At 71.2% G+C, this 15,861-nt stretch overlaps 1 long non-coding RNA gene across 1 annotated transcript in view; it reads left to right on the top strand.

The window, feature by feature from the left end:
- The first annotated feature begins 2,217 nt into the window (after nt 1-2,217).
- The window catches only part of LOC127465191 (uncharacterized), a 143,071-nt gene continuing 129,427 nt past the window's right edge, over nt 2,218-15,861 (top strand). Inside the window, exon 1 of the long non-coding RNA XR_007901918.1 lies at nt 2,218-2,374. This is a non-coding gene — a long non-coding RNA (uncharacterized LOC127465191). The remainder of the gene's footprint in view (nt 2,375-15,861) is intronic.

The raw sequence follows: 15,861 nt of genomic DNA, 5'->3' as shown, positions 1-15,861 counted from the left end.
TCGGAGAGCGCCTCGAGCCGACGAGCCCGGACACCAGGTCTACTCGCCGGGCTCGGCCAAAAAAGGTCTAGCCGCTTGCTCGGACACCAGGTCTACCCGCCGGGCTCGGACAAAAGGTCTACCCGCCGGGCTCGGACACCAGGTCTACCCGCCCGAGTCGGGCACCGGCTCTACCCGCCGGGCTCAGAGAGCAGCTCTACCCGCCGGCACCCCCGCCGCCGAGCCCAGTCGGCCGCCGCCCTGCCACCCCTTACGAGAGTCCCGGCTACTCCCCCTTTTTACCCGCGCCGCAGACAACGCCCTTTCTTTCCCACTCGGAGCCCCGGGCAGAAACGGCGGCGCCTCGGCGCCCGCCGAGGGCCTCTGCTAAGCGCTTGGAAGCCGCTCGAGCCGCCCGACTCGGAGAGCGCCTCGAGCCGACGAGCCCGGACACCAGGTCTACTCGCCGGGCTCGGCCAAAAAAGGTCTAGCCGCTTGCTCGGACACCAGGTCTACCCGCCGGGCTCGGACAAAAGGTCTACCCGCCGGGCTCGGACACCAGGTCTACCCGCCCGAGTCGGGCACCGGCTCTACCCGCCGGGCTCAGAGAGCAGCTCTACCCGCCGGCACCCCCGCCGCCGAGCCCAGTCGGCCGCCGCCCTGCCACCTTAAGAGAGTCCCGGCTACTCCCCCTTTTTACCCGCGCCGCAGACAACGCCCTTTCTTTCCCACTCGGAGCCCCGGGCAGAAACGGCGGCGCCTCGGCGCCCGCCGAGGGCCTCGGCTAAGCGCTTGGAAGCCGCTCGAGCCGCCCGAGTCGGAGAACGCCTCGAGCCGACGAGCCCGGACACCAGGTCTACCCGCCGGGCTCGGACAAAAGGTCTACCCGCCGGGCTCGGACACCAGGTCTACCCGCCCGAGTCGGGCACCGGCTCTACCCGCCGGGCTCAGAGAGCAGCTCTACCCGCCGGCACCCCCGCCGCCGAGCCCAGTCGGCCGCCGCCCTGCCACCCCTTAAGAGAGTCCCGGCTACTCCCCCTTTTTACCCGCGCCGCAGACAACGCCCTTTCTTTCCCACTCGGAGCCCCGGGCAGAAACGGCGGCGCCTCGGCGCCCGCCGAGGGCCTCTGCTAAGCGCTTGGAAGCCGCTCGAGCCGCCCGACTCGGAGAGCGCCTCGAGCCGACGAGCCCGGACACCAGGTCTACTCGCCGGGCTCGGCCAAAAAAGGTCTAGCCGCTTGCTCGGACACCAGGTCTACCCGCCGGGCTCGGACAAAAGGTCTACCCGCCGGGCTCGGACACCAGGTCTACCCGCCCGAGTCGGGCACCGGCTCTACCCGCCGGGCTCAGAGAGCAGCTCTACCCGCCGGCACCCCCGCCGCCGAGCCCAGTCGGCCGCCGCCCTGCCACCTTAAGAGAGTCCCGGCTACTCCCCCTTTTTACCCGCGCCGCAGACAACGCCCTTTCTTTCCCACTCGGAGCCCCGGGCAGAAACGGCGGCGCCTCGGCGCCCGCCGAGGGCCTCTGCTAAGCGCTTGGAAGCCGCTCGAGCCGCCCGACTCGGAGAGCGCCTCGAGCCGACGAGCCCGGACACCAGGTCTACTCGCCGGGCTCGGCCAAAAAAGGTCTAGCCGCTTGCTCGGACACCAGGTCTACCCGCCGGGCTCGGACAAAAGGTCTACCCGCCGGGCTCGGACACCAGGTCTACCCGCCCGAGTCGGGCACCGGCTCTACCCGCCGGGCTCAGAGAGCAGCTCTACCCGCCGGCACCCCCGCCGCCGAGCCCAGTCGGCCGCCGCCCTGCCACCCCTTACGAGAGTCCCGGCTACTCCCCCTTTTTACCCGCGCCGCAGACAACGCCCTTTCTTTCCCACTCGGAGCCCCGGGCAGAAACGGCGGCGCCTCGGCGCCCGCCGAGGGCCTCTGCTAAGCGCTTGGAAGCCGCTCGAGCCGCCCGACTCGGAGAGCGCCTCGAGCCGACGAGCCCGGACACCAGGTCTACTCGCCGGGCTCGGCCAAAAAAGGTCTAGCCGCTTGCTCGGACACCAGGTCTACCCGCCGGGCTCGGACAAAAGGTCTACCCGCCGGGCTCGGACACCAGGTCTACCCGCCCGAGTCGGGCACCGGCTCTACCCGCCGGGCTCAGAGAGCAGCTCTACCCACCGGCACCCCCGCCGCCGAACCCAGTCGGCCGCCGCCCTGCCACCCCTTACGAGAGTCCCGGCTACTCCCCCTTTTTACCCGCGCCGCAGACAACGCCCTTTCTTTCCCACTCGGAGCCCCGGGCAGAAACGGCGGCGCCTCGGCGCCCGCCGAGGGCCTCTGCTAAGCGCTTGGAAGCCGCTCGAGCCGCCCGACTCGGAGAGCGCCTCGAGCCGACGAGCCCGGACACCAGGTCTACCCGCCGGGCTCGGACAAAAGGTCTACCCGCCGGGCTCGGACACCAGGTCTACCCGCCCGAGTCGGGCACCGGCTCTACCCGCCGGGCTCAGAGAGCAGCTCTACCCACCGGCACCCCCGCCGCCGAACCCAGTCGGCCGCCGCCCTGCCACCCCTTACGAGAGTCCCGGCTACTCCCCCTTTTTACCCGCGCCGCAGACAACGCCCTTTCTTTCCCACTCGGAGCCCCGGGCAGAAACGGCGGCGCCTCGGCGCCCGCCGAGGGCCTCTGCTAAGCGCTTGGAAGCCGCTCGAGCCGCCCGACTCGGAGAGCGCCTCGAGCCGACGAGCCCGGACACCAGGTCTACTCGCCGGGCTCGGCCAAAAAAGGTCTAGCCGCTTGCTCGGACACCAGGTCTACCCGCCGGGCTCGGACAAAAGGTCTACCCGCCGGGCTCGGACACCAGGTCTACCCGCCCGAGTCGGGCACCGGCTCTACCCGCCGGGCTCAGAGAGCAGCTCTACCCGCCGGCACCCCCGCCGCCGAACCCAGTCGGCCGCCGCCCTGCCACCTTAAGAGAGTCCCGGCTACTCCCCCTTTTTACCCGCGCCGCAGACAACGCCCTTTCTTTCCCACTCGGAGCCCCGGGCAGAAACGGCGGCGCCTCGGCGCCCGCCGAGGGCCTCTGCTAAGCGCTTGGAAGCCGCTCGAGCCGCCCGAGTCGGAGAACGCCTCGAGCCGACGAGCCCGGACACCAGGTCTACCCGCCGGGCTCGGACAAAAGGTCTACCCGCCGGGCTCGGACACCAGGTCTACCCGCCCGAGTCGGGCACCGGCTCTACCCGCCGGGCTCAGAGAGCAGCTCTACCCACCGGCACCCCCGCCGCCGAACCCAGTCGGCCGCCGCCCTGCCACCTTAAGAGAGTCCCGGCTACTCCCCCTTTTTACCCGCGCCGCAGACAACGCCCTTTCTTTCCCACTCGGAGCCCCGGGCAGAAACGGCGGCGCCTCGGCGCCCGCCGAGGGCCTCTGCTAAGCGCTTGGAAGCCGCTCGAGCCGCCCGACTCGGAGAGCGCCTCGAGCCGACGAGCCCGGAAACCAGGTCTACCCGCCGGGCTCGGACAAAAGGTCTACCCGCCGGGCTCGGACACCAGGTCTACCCGCCCGAGTCGGGCACCGGCTCTACCCGCCGGGCTCAGAGAGCAGCTCTACCCGCCGGCACCCCCGCCGCCGAGCCCAGTCGGCCGCCGCCCTGCCACCCCTTAAGAGAGTCCCGGCTACTCCCCCTTTTTACCCGCGCCGCAGACAACGCCCTTTCTTTCCCACTCGGAGCCCCGGGCAGAAACGGCGGCGCCTCGGCGCCCGCCGAGGGCCTCTGCTAAGCGCTTGGAAGCCGCTCGAGCCGCCCGACTCGGAGAGCGCCTCGAGCCGACGAGCCCGGACACCAGGTCTACTCGCCGGGCTCGGACAAAAAAGGTCTAGCCGCTTGCTCGGACACCAGGTCTACCCGCCGGGCTCGGACAAAAGGTCTACCCGCCGGGCTCGGACACCAGGTCTACCCGCCCGAGTCGGGCACCGGCTCTACCCGCCGGGCTCAGAGAGCAGCTCTACCCACCGGCACCCCCGCCGCCGAGCCCAGTCGGCCGCCGCCCTGCCACCTTAAGAGAGTCCCGGCTACTCCCCCTTTTTACCCGCGCCGCAGACAACGCCCTTTCTTTCCCACTCGGAGCCCCGGGCAGAAACGGCGGCGCCTCGGCGCCCGCCGAGGGCCTCTGCTAAGCGCTTGGAAGCCGCTCGAGCCGCCCGACTCGGAGAACGCCTCGAGCCGACGAGCCCGGACACCAGGTCTACCCGCCGGGCTCGGACAAAAGGTCTACCCGCCGGGCTCGGACACCAGGTCTACCCGCCCGAGTCGGGCACCGGCTCTACCCGCCGGGCTCAGAGAGCAGCTCTACCCGCCGGCACCCCCGCCGCCGAGCCCAGTCGGCCGCCGCCCTGCCACCCCTTACGAGAGTCCCGGCTACTCCCCCTTTTTACCCGCGCCGCAGACAACGCCCTTTCTTTCCCACTCGGAGCCCCGGGCAGAAACGGCGGCGCCTCGGCGCCCGCCGAGGGCCTCTGCTAAGCGCTTGGAAGCCGCTCGAGCCGCCCGACTCGGAGAGCGCCTCGAGCCGACGAGCCCGGACACCAGGTCTACTCGCCGGGCTCGGCCAAAAAAGGTCTAGCCGCTTGCTCGGACACCAGGTCTACCCGCCGGGCTCGGACAAAAGGTCTACCCGCCGGGCTCGGACACCAGGTCTACCCGCCCGAGTCGGGCACCGGCTCTACCCGCCGGGCTCAGAGAGCAGCTCTACCCGCCGGCACCCCCGCCGCCGAACCCAGTCGGCCGCCGCCCTGCCACCTTAAGAGAGTCCCGGCTACTCCCCCTTTTTACCCGCGCCGCAGACAACGCCCTTTCTTTCCCACTCGGAGCCCCGGGCAGAAACGGCGGCGCCTCGGCGCCCGCCGAGGGCCTCTGCTAAGCGCTTGGAAGCCGCTCGAGCCGCCCGAGTCGGAGAACGCCTCGAGCCGACGAGCCCGGACACCAGGTCTACCCGCCGGGCTCGGACAAAAGGTCTACCCGCCGGGCTCGGACACCAGGTCTACCCGCCCGAGTCGGGCACCGGCTCTACCCGCCGGGCTCGGACACCAGGTCTACCCGCCCGAGTCGGGCACCGGCTCTACCCGCCGGGCTCAGAGAGCAGCTCTACCCGCCGGCACCCCCGCCGCCGAGCCCAGTCGGCCGCCGCCCTGCCACCCCTTAAGAGAGTCCCGGCTACTCCCCCTTTTTACCCGCGCCGCAGACAACGCCCTTTCTTTCCCACTCGGAGCCCCGGGCAGAAACGGCGGCGCCTCGGCGCCCGCCGAGGGCCTCTGCTAAGCGCTTGGAAGCCGCTCGAGCCGCCCGACTCGGAGAGCGCCTCGAGCCGACGAGCCCGGACACCAGGTCTACTCGCCGGGCTCGGACAAAAAAGGTCTAGCCGCTTGCTCGGACACCAGGTCTACCCGCCGGGCTCGGACAAAAGGTCTACCCGCCGGGCTCGGACACCAGGTCTACCCGCCCGAGTCGGGCACCGGCTCTACCCGCCGGGCTCAGAGAGCAGCTCTACCCACCGGCACCCCCGCCGCCGAACCCAGTCGGCCGCCGCCCTGCCACCTTAAGAGAGTCCCGGCTACTCCCCCTTTTTACCCGCGCCGCAGACAACGCCCTTTCTTTCCCACTCGGAGCCCCGGGCAGAAACGGCGGCGCCTCGGCGCCCGCCGAGGGCCTCGGCTAAGCGCTTGGAAGCCGCTCGAGCCGCCCGAGTCGGAGAACGCCTCGAGCCGACGAGCCCGGACACCAGGTCTACCCGCCGGGCTCGGACAAAAGGTCTACCCGCCGGGCTCGGACACCAGGTCTACCCGCCCGAGTCGGGCACCGGCTCTACCCGCCGGGCTCAGAGAGCAGCTCTACCCGCCGGCACCCCCGCCGCCGAGCCCAGTCGGCCGCCGCCCTGCCACCCCTTAAGAGAGTCCCGGCTACTCCCCCTTTTTACCCGCGCCGCAGACAACGCCCTTTCTTTCCCACTCGGAGCCCCGGGCAGAAACGGCGGCGCCTCGGCGCCCGCCGAGGGCCTCTGCTAAGCGCTTGGAAGCCGCTCGAGCCGCCCGACTCGGAGAGCGCCTCGAGCCGACGAGCCCGGACACCAGGTCTACTCGCCGGGCTCGGCCAAAAAAGGTCTAGCCGCTTGCTCGGACACCAGGTCTACCCGCCGGGCTCGGACAAAAGGTCTACCCGCCGGGCTCGGACACCAGGTCTACCCGCCCGAGTCGGGCACCGGCTCTACCCGCCGGGCTCAGAGAGCAGCTCTACCCGCCGGCACCCCCGCCGCCGAGCCCAGTCGGCCGCCGCCCTGCCACCCCTTAAGAGAGTCCCGGCTACTCCCCCTTTTTACCCGCGCCGCAGACAACGCCCTTTCTTTCCCACTCGGAGCCCCGGGCAGAAACGGCGGCGCCTCGGCGCCCGCCGAGGGCCTCTGCTAAGCGCTTGGAAGCCGCTCGAGCCGCCCGACTCGGAGAGCGCCTCGAGCCGACGAGCCCGGACACCAGGTCTACTCGCCGGGCTCGGCCAAAAAAGGTCTAGCCGCTTGCTCGGACACCAGGTCTACCCGCCGGGCTCGGACAAAAGGTCTACCCGCCGGGCTCGGACACCAGGTCTACCCGCCCGAGTCGGGCACCGGCTCTACCCGCCGGGCTCAGAGAGCAGCTCTACCCGCCGGCACCCCCGCCGCCGAGCCCAGTCGGCCGCCGCCCTGCCACCCCTTACGAGAGTCCCGGCTACTCCCCCTTTTTACCCGCGCCGCAGACAACGCCCTTTCTTTCCCACTCGGAGCCCCGGGCAGAAACGGCGGCGCCTCGGCGCCCGCCGAGGGCCTCTGCTAAGCGCTTGGAAGCCGCTCGAGCCGCCCGACTCGGAGAGCGCCTCGAGCCGACGAGCCCGGACACCAGGTCTACTCGCCGGGCTCGGCCAAAAAAGGTCTAGCCGCTTGCTCGGACACCAGGTCTACCCGCCGGGCTCGGACAAAAGGTCTACCCGCCGGGCTCGGACACCAGGTCTACCCGCCCGAGTCGGGCACCGGCTCTACCCGCCGGGCTCAGAGAGCAGCTCTACCCGCCGGCACCCCCGCCGCCGAGCCCAGTCGGCCGCCGCCCTGCCACCTTAAGAGAGTCCCGGCTACTCCCCCTTTTTACCCGCGCCGCAGACAACGCCCTTTCTTTCCCACTCGGAGCCCCGGGCAGAAACGGCGGCGCCTCGGCGCCCGCCGAGGGCCTCGGCTAAGCGCTTGGAAGCCGCTCGAGCCGCCCGAGTCGGAGAACGCCTCGAGCCGACGAGCCCGGACACCAGGTCTACCCGCCGGGCTCGGACAAAAGGTCTACCCGCCGGGCTCGGACACCAGGTCTACCCGCCCGAGTCGGGCACCGGCTCTACCCGCCGGGCTCAGAGAGCAGCTCTACCCGCCGGCACCCCCGCCGCCGAGCCCAGTCGGCCGCCGCCCTGCCACCCCTTAAGAGAGTCCCGGCTACTCCCCCTTTTTACCCGCGCCGCAGACAACGCCCTTTCTTTCCCACTCGGAGCCCCGGGCAGAAACGGCGGCGCCTCGGCGCCCGCCGAGGGCCTCTGCTAAGCGCTTGGAAGCCGCTCGAGCCGCCCGACTCGGAGAGCGCCTCGAGCCGACGAGCCCGGACACCAGGTCTACTCGCCGGGCTCGGCCAAAAAAGGTCTAGCCGCTTGCTCGGACACCAGGTCTACCCGCCGGGCTCGGACAAAAGGTCTACCCGCCGGGCTCGGACACCAGGTCTACCCGCCCGAGTCGGGCACCGGCTCTACCCGCCGGGCTCAGAGAGCAGCTCTACCCGCCGGCACCCCCGCCGCCGAGCCCAGTCGGCCGCCGCCCTGCCACCTTAAGAGAGTCCCGGCTACTCCCCCTTTTTACCCGCGCCGCAGACAACGCCCTTTCTTTCCCACTCGGAGCCCCGGGCAGAAACGGCGGCGCCTCGGCGCCCGCCGAGGGCCTCTGCTAAGCGCTTGGAAGCCGCTCGAGCCGCCCGACTCGGAGAGCGCCTCGAGCCGACGAGCCCGGACACCAGGTCTACTCGCCGGGCTCGGCCAAAAAAGGTCTAGCCGCTTGCTCGGACACCAGGTCTACCCGCCGGGCTCGGACAAAAGGTCTACCCGCCGGGCTCGGACACCAGGTCTACCCGCCCGAGTCGGGCACCGGCTCTACCCGCCGGGCTCAGAGAGCAGCTCTACCCGCCGGCACCCCCGCCGCCGAGCCCAGTCGGCCGCCGCCCTGCCACCCCTTACGAGAGTCCCGGCTACTCCCCCTTTTTACCCGCGCCGCAGACAACGCCCTTTCTTTCCCACTCGGAGCCCCGGGCAGAAACGGCGGCGCCTCGGCGCCCGCCGAGGGCCTCTGCTAAGCGCTTGGAAGCCGCTCGAGCCGCCCGACTCGGAGAGCGCCTCGAGCCGACGAGCCCGGACACCAGGTCTACTCGCCGGGCTCGGCCAAAAAAGGTCTAGCCGCTTGCTCGGACACCAGGTCTACCCGCCGGGCTCGGACAAAAGGTCTACCCGCCGGGCTCGGACACCAGGTCTACCCGCCCGAGTCGGGCACCGGCTCTACCCGCCGGGCTCAGAGAGCAGCTCTACCCGCCGGCACCCCCGCCGCCGAGCCCAGTCGGCCGCCGCCCTGCCACCTTAAGAGAGTCCCGGCTACTCCCCCTTTTTACCCGCGCCGCAGACAACGCCCTTTCTTTCCCACTCGGAGCCCCGGGCAGAAACGGCGGCGCCTCGGCGCCCGCCGAGGGCCTCGGCTAAGCGCTTGGAAGCCGCTCGAGCCGCCCGAGTCGGAGAACGCCTCGAGCCGACGAGCCCGGACACCAGGTCTACCCGCCGGGCTCGGACAAAAGGTCTACCCGCCGGGCTCGGACACCAGGTCTACCCGCCCGAGTCGGGCACCGGCTCTACCCGCCGGGCTCAGAGAGTAGCTCTACCCGCCGGCACCCCCGCCGCCGAGCCCAGTCGGCCGCCGCCCTGCCACCTTAAGAGAGTCCCGGCTACTCCCCCTTTTTACCCGCGCCGCAGACAACGCCCTTTCTTTCCCACTCGGAGCCCCGGGCAGAAACGGCGGCGCCTCGGCGCCCGCCGAGGGCCTCTGCTAAGCGCTTGGAAGCCGCTCGAGCCGCCCGAGTCGGAGAGCGCCTCGAGCCGACGAGCCCGGACACCAGGTCTACCCGCCGGGCTCGGACAAAAGGTCTACCCGCCGGGCTCGGACACCAGGTCTACCCGCCCGAGTCGGGCACCGGCTCTACCCGCCGGGCTCAGAGAGCAGCTCTACCCACCGGCACCCCCGCCGCCGAACCCAGTCGGCCGCCGCCCTGCCACCTTAAGAGAGTCCCGGCTACTCCCCCTTTTTACCCGCGCCGCAGACAACGCCCTTTCTTTCCCACTCGGAGCCCCGGGCAGAAACGGCGGCGCCTCGGCGCCCGCCGAGGGCCTCTGCTAAGCGCTTGGAAGCCGCTCGAGCCGCCCGAGTCGGAGAACGCCTCGAGCCGACGAGCCCGGACACCAGGTCTACCCGCCGGGCTCGGACAAAAGGTCTACCCGCCGGGCTCGGACACCAGGTCTACCCGCCCGAGTCGGGCACCGGCTCTACCCGCCGGGCTCAGAGAGCAGCTCTACCCGCCGGCACCCCCGCCGCCGAGCCCAGTCGGCCGCCGCCCTGCCACCCCTTACGAGAGTCCCGGCTACTCCCCCTTTTTACCCGCGCCGCAGACAACGCCCTTTCTTTCCCACTCGGAGCCCCGGGCAGAAACGGCGGCGCCTCGGCGCCCGCCGAGGGCCTCTGCTAAGCGCTTGGAAGCCGCTCGAGCCGCCCGACTCGGAGAGCGCCTCGAGCCGACGAGCCCGGACACCAGGTCTACTCGCCGGGCTCGGCCAAAAAAGGTCTAGCCGCTTGCTCGGACACCAGGTCTACCCGCCGGGCTCGGACAAAAGGTCTACCCGCCGGGCTCGGACACCAGGTCTACCCGCCCGAGTCGGGCACCGGCTCTACCCGCCGGGCTCAGAGAGCAGCTCTACCCGCCGGCACCCCCGCCGCCGAACCCAGTCGGCCGCCGCCCTGCCACCTTAAGAGAGTCCCGGCTACTCCCCCTTTTTACCCGCGCCGCAGACAACGCCCTTTCTTTCCCACTCGGAGCCCCGGGCAGAAACGGCGGCGCCTCGGCGCCCGCCGAGGGCCTCTGCTAAGCGCTTGGAAGCCGCTCGAGCCGCCCGAGTCGGAGAACGCCTCGAGCCGACGAGCCCGGACACCAGGTCTACCCGCCGGGCTCGGACAAAAGGTCTACCCGCCGGGCTCGGACACCAGGTCTACCCGCCCGAGTCGGGCACCGGCTCTACCCGCCGGGCTCAGAGAGCAGCTCTACCCACCGGCACCCCCCGCCGCCGAACCCAGTCGGCCGCCGCCCTGCCACCTTAAGAGAGTCCCGGCTACTCCCCCTTTTTACCCGCGCCGCAGACAACGCCCTTTCTTTCCCACTCGGAGCCCCGGGCAGAAACGGCGGCGCCTCGGCGCCCGCCGAGGGCCTCTGCTAAGCGCTTGGAAGCCGCTCGAGCCGCCCGACTCGGAGAGCGCCTCGAGCCGACGAGCCCGGAAACCAGGTCTACCCGCCGGGCTCGGACAAAAGGTCTACCCGCCGGGCTCGGACACCAGGTCTACCCGCCCGAGTCGGGCACCGGCTCTACCCGCCGGGCTCAGAGAGCAGCTCTACCCGCCGGCACCCCCGCCGCCGAGCCCAGTCGGCCGCCGCCCTGCCACCCCTTAAGAGAGTCCCGGCTACTCCCCCTTTTTACCCGCGCCGCAGACAACGCCCTTTCTTTCCCACTCGGAGCCCCGGGCAGAAACGGCGGCGCCTCGGCGCCCGCCGAGGGCCTCTGCTAAGCGCTTGGAAGCCGCTCGAGCCGCCCGAGTCGGAGAGCGCCTCGAGCCGACGAGCCCGGACACCAGGTCTACTCGCCGGGCTCGGCCAAAAAAGGTCTAGCCGCTTGCTCGGACACCAGGTCTACCCGCCGGGCTCGGACAAAAGGTCTACCCGCCGGGCTCGGACACCAGGTCTACCCGCCCGAGTCGGGCACCGGCTCTACCCGCCGGGCTCAGAGAGCAGCTCTACCCACCGGCACCCCCGCCGCCGAACCCAGTCGGCCGCCGCCCTGCCACCTTAAGAGAGTCCCGGCTACTCCCCCTTTTTACCCGCGCCGCAGACAACGCCCTTTCTTTCCCACTCGGAGCCCCGGGCAGAAACGGCGGCGCCTCGGCGCCCGCCGAGGGCCTCGGCTAAGCGCTTGGAAGCCGCTCGAGCCGCCCGAGTCGGAGAACGCCTCGAGCCGACGAGCCCGGACACCAGGTCTACCCGCCGGGCTCGGACAAAAGGTCTACCCGCCGGGCTCGGACACCAGGTCTACCCGCCCGAGTCGGGCACCGGCTCTACCCGCCGGGCTCAGAGAGCAGCTCTACCCGCCGGCACCCCCGCCGCCGAGCCCAGTCGGCCGCCGCCCTGCCACCCCTTAAGAGAGTCCCGGCTACTCCCCCTTTTTACCCGCGCCGCAGACAACGCCCTTTCTTTCCCACTCGGAGCCCCGGGCAGAAACGGCGGCGCCTCGGCGCCCGCCGAGGGCCTCTGCTAAGCGCTTGGAAGCCGCTCGAGCCGCCCGACTCGGAGAGCGCCTCGAGCCGACGAGCCCGGACACCAGGTCTACTCGCCGGGCTCGGCCAAAAAAGGTCTAGCCGCTTGCTCGGACACCAGGTCTACCCGCCGGGCTCGGACAAAAGGTCTACCCGCCGGGCTCGGACACCAGGTCTACCCGCCCGAGTCGGGCACCGGCTCTACCCGCCGGGCTCAGAGAGCAGCTCTACCCACCGGCACCCCCGCCGCCGAACCCAGTCGGCCGCCGCCCTGCCACCTTAAGAGAGTCCCGGCTACTCCCCCTTTTTACCCGCGCCGCAGACAACGCCCTTTCTTTCCCACTCGGAGCCCCGGGCAGAAACGGCGGCGCCTCGGCGCCCGCCGAGGGCCTCGGCTAAGCGCTTGGAAGCCGCTCGAGCCGCCCGAGTCGGAGAACGCCTCGAGCCGACGAGCCCGGACACCAGGTCTACTCGCCGGGCTCGGACAAAAGGTCTACCCGCCGGGCTCGGACACCAGGTCTACCCGCCCGAGTCGGGCACCGGCTCTACCCGCCGGGCTCAGAGAGCAGCTCTACCCGCCGGCACCCCCGCCGCCGAGCCCAGTCGGCCGCCGCCCTGCCACCCCTTAAGAGAGTCCCGGCTACTCCCCCTTTTTACCCGCGCCGCAGACAACGCCCTTTCTTTCCCACTCGGAGCCCCGGGCAGAAACGGCGGCGCCTCGGCGCCCGCCGAGGGCCTCTGCTAAGCGCTTGGAAGCCGCTCGAGCCGCCCGACTCGGAGAGCGCCTCGAGCCGACGAGCCCGGACACCAGGTCTACTCGCCGGGCTCGGCCAAAAAAGGTCTAGCCGCTTGCTCGGACACCAGGTCTACCCGCCGGGCTCGGACAAAAGGTCTACCCGCCGGGCTCGGACACCAGGTCTACCCGCCCGAGTCGGGCACCGGCTCTACCCGCCGGGCTCAGAGAGCAGCTCTACCCGCCGGCACCCCCGCCGCCGAGCCCAGTCGGCCGCCGCCCTGCCACCCCTTAAGAGAGTCCCGGCTACTCCCCCTTTTTACCCGCGCCGCAGACAACGCCCTTTCTTTCCCACTCGGAGCCCCGGGCAGAAACGGCGGCGCCTCGGCGCCCGCCGAGGGCCTCTGCTAAGCGCTTGGAAGCCGCTCGAGCCGCCCGAGTCGGAGAACGCCTCGAGCCGACGAGCCCGGACACCAGGTCTACTCGCCGGGCTCGGCCAAAAAAGGTCTAGCCGCTTGCTCGGACACCAGGTCTACCCGCCGGGCTCGGACAAAAGGTCTCCCCGCCGGGCTCGGACACCAGGTCTACCCGCCCGAGTCGGGCACCGGCTCTACCCGCCGGGCTCAGAGAGCAGCTCTACCCACCGGCACCCCCGCCGCCGAACCCAGTCGGCCGCCGCCCTGCCACCTTAAGAGAGTCCCGGCTACTCCCCCTTTTTACCCGCGCCGCAGACAACGCCCTTTCTTTCCCACTCGGAGCCCCGGGCAGAAACGGCGGCGCCTCGGCGCCCGCCGAGGGCCTCTGCTAAGCGCTTGGAAGCCGCTCGAGCCGCCCGACTCGGAGAGCGCCTCGAGCCGACGAGCCCGGACACCAGGTCTACTCGCCGGGCTCGGCCAAAAAAGGTCTAGCCGCTTGCTCGGACACCAGGTCTACCCGCCGGGCTCGGACAAAAGGTCTACCCGCCGGGCTCGGACACCAGGTCTACCCGCCCGAGTCGGGCACCGGCTCTACCCGCCGGGCTCAGAGAGCAGCTCTACCCACCGGCACCCCCGCCGCCGAACCCAGTCGGCCGCCGCCCTGCCACCTTAAGAGAGTCCCGGCTACTCCCCCTTTTTACCCGCGCCGCAGACAACGCCCTTTCTTTCCCACTCGGAGCCCCGGGCAGAAACGGCGGCGCCTCGGCGCCCGCCGAGGGCCTCGGCTAAGCGCTTGGAAGCCGCTCGAGCCGCCCGAGTCGGAGAACGCCTCGAGCCGACGAGCCCGGACACCAGGTCTACTCGCCGGGCTCGGACAAAAGGTCTACCCGCCGGGCTCGGACACCAGGTCTACCCGCCCGAGTCGGGCACCGGCTCTACCCGCCGGGCTCAGAGAGCAGCTCTACCCGCCGGCACCCCCGCCGCCGAGCCCAGTCGGCCGCCGCCCTGCCACCCCTTAAGAGAGTCCCGGCTACTCCCCCTTTTTACCCGCGCCGCAGACAACGCCCTTTCTTTCCCACTCGGAGCCCCGGGCAGAAACGGCGGCGCCTCGGCGCCCGCCGAGGGCCTCTGCTAAGCGCTTGGAAGCCGCTCGAGCCGCCCGACTCGGAGAGCGCCTCGAGCCGACGAGCCCGGACACCAGGTCTACTCGCCGGGCTCGGCCAAAAAAGGTCTAGCCGCTTGCTCGGACACCAGGTCTACCCGCCGGGCTCGGACAAAAGGTCTCCCCGCCGGGCTCGGACACCAGGTCTACCCGCCCGAGTCGGGCACCGGCTCTACCCGCCGGGCTCAGAGAGCAGCTCTACCCGCCGGCACCCCCGCCGCCGAGCCCAGTCGGCCGCCGCCCTGCCACCCCTTAAGAGAGTCCCGGCTACTCCCCCTTTTTACCCGCGCCGCAGACAACGCCCTTTCTTTCCCACTCGGAGCCCCGGGCAGAAACGGCGGCGCCTCGGCGCCCGCCGAGGGCCTCTGCTAAGCGCTTGGAAGCCGCTCGAGCCGCCCGACTCGGAGAGCGCCTCGAGCCGACGAGCCCGGACACCAGGTCTACTCGCCGGGCTCGGCCAAAAAAGGTCTAGCCGCTTGCTCGGACACCAGGTCTACCCGCCGGGCTCGGACAAAAGGTCTACCCGCCGGGCTCGGACACCAGGTCTACCCGCCCGAGTCGGGCACCGGCTCTACCCGCCGGGCTCAGAGAGCAGCTCTACCCGCCGGCACCCCCGCCGCCGAGCCCAGTCGGCCGCCGCCCTGCCACCCCTTACGAGAGTCCCGGCTACTCCCCCTTTTTACCCGCGCCGCAGACAACGCCCTTTCTTTCCCACTCGGAGCCCCGGGCAGAAACGGCGGCGCCTCGGCGCCCGCCGAGGGCCTCTGCTAAGCGCTTGGAAGCCGCTCGAGCCGCCCGACTCGGAGAGCGCCTCGAGCCGACGAGCCCGGACACCAGGTCTACTCGCCGGGCTCGGCCAAAAAAGGTCTAGCCGCTTGCTCGGACACCAGGTCTACCCGCCGGGCTCGGACAAAAGGTCTACCCGCCGGGCTCGGACACCAGGTCTACCCGCCCGAGTCGGGCACCGGCTCTACCCGCCGGGCTCAGAGAGCAGCTCTACCCGCCGGCACCCCCGCCGCCGAGCCCAGTCGGCCGCCGCCCTGCCACCTTAAGAGAGTCCCGGCTACTCCCCCTTTTTACCCGCGCCGCAGACAACGCCCTTTCTTTCCCACTCGGAGCCCCGGGCAGAAACGGCGGCGCCTCGGCGCCCGCCGAGGGCCTCGGCTAAGCGCTTGGAAGCCGCTCGAGCCGCCCGAGTCGGAGAACGCCTCGAGCCGACGAGCCCGGACACCAGGTCTACCCGCCGGGCTCGGACAAAAGGTCTACCCGTCGGGCTCGGACACCAGGTCTACCCGCCCGAGTCGGGCACCGGCTCTACCCGCCGGGCTCAGAGAGCAGCTCTACCCGCCGGCACCCCCGCCGCCGAGCCCAGTCGGCCGCCGCCCTGCCACCTTAAGAGAGTCCCGGCTACTCCCCCTTTTTACCCGCGCCGCAGACAACGCCCTTTCTTTCCCACTCGGAGCCCCGGGCAGAAACGGCGGCGCCTCGGCGCCCGCCGAGGGCCTCGGCTAAGCGCTTGGAAGCCGCTCGAGCCGCCCGAGTCGGAGAACGCCTCGAGCCGACGAGCCCGGACACCAGGTCTACTCGCCGGGCTCGGCCAAAAAAGGTCTAGCCGCTTGCTCGGACACCAGGTCTACCCGCCGGGCTCGGACAAAAGGTCTCCCCGCCGGGCTCGGACACCAGGTCTACCCGCCCGAGTCGGGCACCGGCTCTACCCGCCGGGCTCAGAGAGCAGCTCTACCCACCGGCACCCCCGCCGCCGAACCCAGTCGGCCGCCGCCCTGCCACCTTAAGAGAGTCCCGGCTACTCCCCCTTTTTACCCGCGCCGCAGACAACGCCCTTTCTTTCCCACTCGGAGCCCCGGGCAGAAACGGCGGCGCCTCGGCGCCCGCCGAGGGCCTCTGCTAAGCGCTTGGAAGCCGCTCGAGCC

This window comes from Manacus candei, unplaced genomic scaffold (genome assembly GCF_025592945.1).
Source record: "Manacus candei isolate 608988 ecotype Guabito, Panama unplaced genomic scaffold, ASM2559294v1 h1tg000334l, whole genome shotgun sequence".
Lineage (NCBI taxonomy): Eukaryota > Metazoa > Chordata > Aves > Passeriformes > Pipridae > Manacus > Manacus candei.
This window is presented reverse-complemented; position numbering and strand designations above follow the sequence as displayed.